Source organism: Arvicanthis niloticus, chromosome X (genome assembly GCF_011762505.2).
Source record: "Arvicanthis niloticus isolate mArvNil1 chromosome X, mArvNil1.pat.X, whole genome shotgun sequence".
NCBI classification, from domain to species: domain Eukaryota; kingdom Metazoa; phylum Chordata; class Mammalia; order Rodentia; family Muridae; genus Arvicanthis; species Arvicanthis niloticus.
This window is the reverse complement of record NC_047679.1, coordinates 114,509,530-114,517,764: the sequence shown is the minus strand read 5'-3', so window position 1 is coordinate 114,517,764 and position 8,235 is coordinate 114,509,530.

Below are 8,235 nucleotides of genomic sequence, written 5' to 3'. Positions count from 1 at the left end.
ATAGTATTTACAAAAGGTCCCCTCAGAAAGCTATCTAGCTACACATTTTGCTGTTCCACATATAAAGAGCTAAATAAAATCTCCATATTTGTGGGTCAGGAATCATTGAATTGTTTGAATGCATGGCCATAATGTTAGCTTCCAATTGGAAGAATGTCCCAGAATACTGATAAAAATGGTCTCTTTCCTTCTATTGATGAGCCAAGCTTATTTTTTCCCATTTGACACTAATATACAGCTGGAATTTGCAGCTTTTCAAGAGAAGGCCAAAGCTATTTCATTTGTTTGCTATATCTTTGGCTCTCATAGGATTCAATGAATAGCTCTTAATCATGCCACAGTTGAGTCATGGATGGGTGGGTGGGTAGGGGTTAAGAGTCTAGGCTTTGGATTCAGACAAAACCAGGATTGAATCCTGGCTTTACAACTAACTTATTGGCTGCATGGGCTGGACCACTTCCAAACCACTCTAATTTGCCATTTTCCTATCTTTAAAACAGCACACTGATTCCTGCTTCAAAGGGTTATTGTTGATATTCAATGAGATGATGCATCTGAAGCACTTATACTGGAGCATAGCCTGTGTAGTATTCTCAGTAAATCAGAGCCTCCATTGCTCAAACATTGCAAACCTATAGCCACACAATTACTATTTCAGCTTAAGGAGGGTTAATGGTAATACTAAAAGACTGAACACAAGCCCCCATAAAGAAATTAGGCTCAGAGAGATGAGGTAATTGCTCAAAGTCAGTCAAAAGTGTATTGGAGATGTGCCTCGTGATGTCACTTGTTTCAAGTTCAAGGCTCTATAGTAACCACAAGAAGACTCAGCATCTACCTATCATCTTTGTTCTGAAAGAGCAATTATCTCCTCCCTGCAGCCTTCAACCTAGCTCAGAGCCCTTGTATGAGGGATTGATTGTCCTGTGTCCTCAGTTCACTGCTCTAATGGAGTCTGGTTTCCAGGAAGCTGAGCTACTCACCTATGATCTCACAGTTTATGAAAGGAGACCTGCAAAAAGACTCTGCGGCTGCTGTTCCTTAGCCCCGAGCCCAAACATCTGGAACTTAGAGTAGAATTAATAAGTTATGCAGAGAGCCATCGGTAAACAGGAACGACCTTAAGGGTTATGTAGTGAAGGTCAGGAGAAACCTGATTCACAATCTGATATGATTGGCATGGGGACTTACGTCTGAGAGCTGTCAGAGCTTAGAGGACAGCAACAAATTCAACACTGATAGCAGGACTAGGGAAGAGTTCTAGAAGAATCTATAAAGGTTATTTGTTCTCTTTGTTGGCCAAGTATATTACCAATTGGTCAGTGGCAAGAGTCTATTTTTATTCATTTATGTATTAAAAGAAAATGTCTGAACTAATTTTCTGAGCTTAGGTGTGATTCTTTAAAAAAAAAAAAAAAAACAGAGGTTTAGCAAGTGGATGAAAGTACTCAGGAGTTCCTTCAGAATTACCAACTCCCTTAACATAGGTAAACAGATAACAATATGACTAAATAACTGAGTTATTGAATTTCAGTCTGGTTAAATGAGTATTGAATATCTTTGTTATTTCTGTGTCATAAGATGTGTTGCTATGGAGCATCACACTGTTCCCGAATTTAACCCCCTCCATGGTTAAGTAAATAACCATAGTAAAATGGAGTTCACTAATGGGATCTTGAACACTGACCGTTCTCCTCAGCTTCCCAAGGTGAAATCAAACTCAACACCATTGACATTAACATGCTAGTAGTGATATTTCTCCAACCTGCCACAGTGTGGAGCACTTAAGACATGTCTAATCATTGTTCCGGAGCTTTGAGACACTCCTACCTGTGCGTCTTGAGAACTAATAAGGAAGTGCTCTGATGCATGCTGTGCTTATTATTCATCGCAGAATATTCCATGCTAAGACAACTTGAGTACAGATGCCTACCCTCTTCCATTGGTTAGTGCAGTAATCGATCCTTCTCTCTCTGCAGCCTTTGTTCACTTTTCTTCACCTTCATCCTTCACTTGGTATCTCTTGAACGTTCTATCCTGAAGCTTGCAACCCTGCATTTCTTCCGGAGTCTTTGCATCAATAACAGAAACCTGAGCCTCCAGATCTTTAAGATCAGATTCTTATTCTCCAGTGAACTATAACAATACCCCCTGGTAGATTTTTTTTTTGTGGGTGAGTTGGGAAAAAACAACAATATTTAGCTCACACTATGACTATGATTCTGAATTTCCCACTCTGGGTGGAGAGTGACCCTCCTTGCTTGGTAGATTATTTACAAAGTGCTCAGCGGAAATCCTCCAAGTCTTCTAGAAATTTAGCTCTTTGATAATGAGTGTAGTGGACCATAAGGATTTGCTCCGCCTCCTAGGGAGAAGTCTGTAAAGCACATGCATATTTGAAGACATGTTTCCTTTCCATTGCTCACTGCCACGAAATGGCTGGCCCAGGGTTGATTAATGTTACTCAGTTTTAGATGTTTTAATTCATGGCCAGATGGTTTTCTTGTTTGGGGGCCTGTAATGACATAGAACAGCATAAGGTGGAGGAAAGCTGCTTTGTTTCATGGCAGGAGACATGGAGGCAGGGACTGATTCCCAATATCTCCTTTAAGGCATATCCCTAACATTTTAGCTACCTCCTGTCGGCTGTTGCCTCTGTTTCTACCACCTCCCAAGAGAAGTACTACAGGCTGACAACCATCCTTCAGCATATAGGTTGAGGCAGTGGATGGGTGTAAGACACTCAAGATGTGACTATAGCGGGAGGCTTTAAGAAACTCCTTATCCAGCACACTCCTTTAATCCCAGCACTCCGGAGGCAGAGGCAGGAGGATTTCTGTGAGTTCAAGGCCAGTCTGGTCTACAGAGCCAGATCCAGGGCAGCTCCAAATCTTTCAGTTTGGGACTAAGGGAGCCATCTCAATTTGACTTCTCCCAGCTGTCTTGAATTTTGACAACAATTCAGTCTCCCATAACTAGGGCAATCTCTCTATTTTGTTCTCTTCAGCTGTGTGAGTGGAAAAACCATTGGCTTACAGTTAGTCAGCCAAGGGTAGAAGTGGTGACTTGACCTCCACGAGCTGTCATCCTATCTCTAGTAAAATGTAAACAGTAAGCATACCTCCTTGATAATATTATTGTAGTCAGTGTAAAGTGATACAGGCTGATTGATGATCCTAATTGACTTGTAAATGAAGGGACTTCTCAGATACAAGTCTTGCAATGCTAAGACCTAGAAAATCCTGGGCAATCCTGGGTAGTTGGCCACTCTTGAGTGTAAGGTATTTTGCTCATTGTTATGACTCTAATAGCTAACATTCCCACATAAGGAAATCCTCCATATACACATTTGGTCTTCAAAGCTTTGCCTCGCTCAGGCGACATGTTACATGTACCTGAAAATCAGTTATTCAGGGCTTCAAATTCTAAAGTGTGGTACGTGTTTAAATCATCACTGTAACTTTCATCACATATGTGCTCCTAATAATGACATGTTTAATGGTAATATATACAATACCCTTAAGAGAAAACCAGTATTTATCAAGTACCTATTCTTCAAGAGATTGTTAAATGACAACTTTATAATTTAGGGAAATATATTTTGAATGCTAGGCATTCATATATATATACTAGGCATAGTGTACCACTCAGCTACATGTTCAACCTTTTGGAAAACATCTTAATGAAATTTAACATAATACAGGAAAGGACACAGTGCCAATTGCCTGGCTCAATAAATTATCAGAAAGAGAAGACAGATGTATACCGGTCCAGCCAGTACAAAATCGAACAGTCCGCTGAGTGGGTAGAGAGAATAATTATAGGAAAGTTAGGAAAAATATACAAGAGACAGGTAATGAGAGGGTTGCAGGTCTGTATCATCCCCAAAGCAAGTGCATTTCTCATAGCTTTCTCGTACTACAGTACTGTGGGAAAGAAAGCCACAAGCTAATAGAAACAATTTTGCTGAAATATACACAAGACATTTGTTCTCACCCAAAAACCTCCCTGTTCCTTCCACCAAGGTCAGTTGAATCTCCAGCTCCTTGTCTTGAGCCTCAAGTGCACCCCCTCTTATTGTTCCATGCCTAGCAGGCCAGGAAATCTGCCAACAGACCCTGACCTGCCTTAACTCTGCCTGGCAGGCAGGCTTTTTCTCTTTTGTTTGTGTGTTTTGTTTTCCTCTGCTTCAGAGAAGTGACAAAGGGCTCCCAACACAGACGTGCTCAGTGTCCAAATCAGGATACAGATATCATATCTATCTCTTAGGAACCCCTCACCTAGGACCCCTTTAAGCCATTCAACGCCCCACTGGGCCAAAGGAAACCTCAATCTTTGAAACCTTGTGATGCCATTCCATCTGCTCCGCGCCGCCTATTCTCTTTTGTTTATTTTGTACTATTTCTCGTTTGATTTGTGAATTGACTTTTCTTGTTTTTATCATAGATGAATAAAGCTATGAATTTCCCTCTAGCCATGGCTTTAACTATATCCAGTAAATTCTACTGTATAATATTTTCATTGGAATTATTTTTCAGGAAATTGGTCATTTCTGATTTTTCCCTAATTGACAAAGATTTGTTTAGTAGAAATTTATCATTGTTTTTAAGATTTGCAGGTAAAAGTTCTCATTTTTCAGGGATTTGATGTTTATTTTAAAATTCTGGTTTAATTCCATTTAGAACATTTAAATTTTCAGGTACATTTAGTTTGGTTTTGAATTCTACACACACTATTGGAACTCTCAAACATTCTTTTTGGAAAAGAATATGCTCTCAAAATATCAAACTCCACCTCAAGTGCAGATTTTTCTACTGTCATTTCAACAACTCTAGATGCTACTGCGGTTAAGCCACTTCTAGTGGCTATGTTAGCATTGTGGCTAGCTAGATTTAGGGATGAAAAAATTCTGCCATATCACTGGGGAAGTTTGAAATCATGCCTTTTCTGTAATTAGCAAGCTGGACGTAAACTAACAGAACAAGGAAAGCAAATGCTGCATTGTTCCAGATAACACATATTTAAAGGACTTCAAACTAAACATGTGGTCACAACCTTGAAAACAGAAGACAATTATTACCAGAAGTCTAGATTTTTCCATCACATAGTGAAGCAAAATCCAAATATCACTGGCATGTCAGTGAGTGTTGGAAGCTAATTGTTCTTTAAGATTATCATTACAGGTTTAGATCACGTGGCTTGTCTCCTTCATCCGTAGGAGCAAGGAAGTGGTCCTCTTTTCACTCCCTGTTTTTATTGTGAACTCTTGTGTTAGATTCTTCACCGTGTCAGAAGGATTCCAAGTTCAGGACTACAATAAGAAGATTCTGGCCTCACTGAGCAATGCACATACATGTGGTATACACACACATATGCAGGCAAAGTCCCCATACACATGGCACAAAGAATTAAACATTTAAACAGAAAAATCTGCCTTCTTGACCACATTGAGATTCAGAGCTCAGTAACGTTAAGTATGTTCCCAATGTTATGCATTGGGTATCTAAAAAATTTTCACCTTGCAAAACTGAAACTCCCAGCCTATTGAACAGTTGTTCACCTTCTTCATCTTCCTATAGGTTATATCATGGAATCCCAATTAGGCATTTCTCTAGGGTCAGCGTTTCCACAAAGTTACTAATCACCACATTAGAAATGGCCTTATGTCCTTCCCACTGATCTCAAGAATCTAAGAAAAACTCTGAAATAAATACAATCTTATTTTTATTAGCTAACACTCAGAGCTACTCTGTTCAGATTTACTGCCACTGTTGATCACAAAGGCCCCAAACCGAAAATCTGAGATAATCAATGGCATAATTCTGTCACTGGCAAAAATAAAAATGTAAACATTTGAAAATGACGAGTAGGTACCAGGAGAATGTCAAGACTTCAGAGACCCTGAAGCACATAGAACAGCATGAGGTAGGACGTGAGTGGTCCCCTCTGGAGTGTACAGCAGTGTGTACATCAATAGCCCTAACAAACACACACATACACTGTGAAACCATGAGTAAGAGGGTAGTAAATAGTTGACTATTTTGGTAACTTGTCTTTGTCAATTAATGGTACATTTTAGATAGCTTTCCATATCTGTATAAAAATCTACCTGATCAATTTTAAATGCTCCATATAATTGTATATAAATGTTCATGATTTACTTTGCCCAGTTGTTTTTTATAAGAAATTTTGGTCACTTCTGGATTTTTGCTATGACAAGCACTGCTATGATAAACAATTATAACTATTTAAATTATACATATAGATTTTTACCATGAGTTTAATATGCATATGTGCATTACATGTGTATATTACTTAATATTCATTTTTATGAATAAATATAGACCTATAGCATCACTTTAGTGACTATTCATTATTTATTGCATTGAAAGAACTAATTTGTTTAACTAATGCCCAACTGTTAACCATTTGTGTTGTTCTTCATTTTATCTCTTTAATAAATAATGAATATTTTTATTTATTTGCATTGCTCAAATTTATTTTTATTTTATTTTTGTTTGTATTATTAAGAATAACACTTCTTTTAAAAGAAGTAGCAAACTGTCCATTTTCTTATTCACATGTGCTAAACAAACATTTTCTGATATGATAACCTGGGGAAAAACATTTACACTACATAGGTTTCCAAATTATGTGTCTGGAGTAGTAGGCATACTAGTAGTCCTAACTGTATTGATGTCCTAAGGCCTCAAACCTGTTAATCTTACATTTTTAACAGACAAATCAGCTAGAGAATACATGGACTTATCATATGACCTAAATAAGGAGGGGGCTATCTTCAATCTGGGATAATCACAAGAGTCCTTAAAATTGGAGAGGCAGGCAAAAGAGAGCCAGAAGAGATAAGACCAAGGAAGAATAGTCAGAGAGATGTAATGATGCTGACTTTGAAGATGGAAGGAAGTAACCAAGAGACAGGGAGCTTACAAAGCCACTGGAACAGTGGTTCTCAACCTGTGGGTTGTGATCCACATATTAGATATCCTTCATATCAGATATTTACATTACAATTTATAACACTAACAAAATTATAGTTATGAAGTAAGAAAAAGCAATATTATGGTTGGGGGTTACCACAGAATGAAGAACTGTATTAAAGGGTCACAGCATTAAGAAGGTTGAGAATCATTGTTCTAGAAAGTGGAAAAGGCAAGGAGAAATCATATTCTCCCTGGGAGCCTCCAGAGAAACCAGTCCTCCATGCTCCCTGATCTTAGCTCAATGAGGAGGCTGTCTTCACTCCAGAATTCTATGATAACACAGTTGAATTGTTTAAAGCCATCAAGTTAGTGTTAAGCTGTTACCGTGGCAATAGGAAACTGATACCATGGGAGGAAGGCATTGGGTAAAGGTGATTCTTACCCCATAGAGCCTCCAATTCAGTAGTCTAGAGAGTGTAGCTAATGAGTTTGTATATTCAGCGAGCCTCCTGGCAATACTGCTGCCTCCAGTGGGGACCTTGTTATGGATAACATGAGTCTGTTGAAGAACTGTCTCTTGTACACAGTCACTTGCTAGCTTGAGGGATAGTCTAAGATGGTAGTTGAAGATGTGACTGGGAGCTAGGTTGGGGTACCACTTTGACATCAACCTTAACTCTGCGTCTTGAGTGATAGAATTGCTCAGTTTCAGCAATCCTGATCTAACCTATGTTTCCAGCCTGAGTTGCAACTCCTTATCAACTCAAACACAATGACCATTTGTTCACTGAGTCTTAGGATTTCTGTCTGTGGGTTATCTCTTAAAATATTTGTGTTAGTTAGAGGTTCCACAATGCAGGAGTTTTGAAAGGCTTATGAGGGTTCAGCAAATAACACCGGTGGAATAGAAGCAGCTGAAGAGGCAGCATTCAACAGGGACTTTGACCATGATGCACAACTGACAAAATCTAGACCATTTTAATTGGGATTTTGGAACAAATGTTGCTTGTTGGAGAAGCCTCAGTTGTATAGAAAGAGCAGTAATCCACAGTTGTTGGCTAGGGAATGCCCTCAAACAATAAGGGTGAACAGGATCCTACGATTCTGATAGATGGGTGGCCTCAAATGACTACAGTCTCTGTAACTCAGTGGAAATTTTTACTTTAATTTTTTTTTAAAGTATCTACAATTTTTTTTGGTTTTATTTTTTAAGATGGCATCTCATAGCCTAGACTGGCTTGGAATTAATTAATTCACCATGTAGCCCAGGACAACAAACTCAAGGTGATCCTCC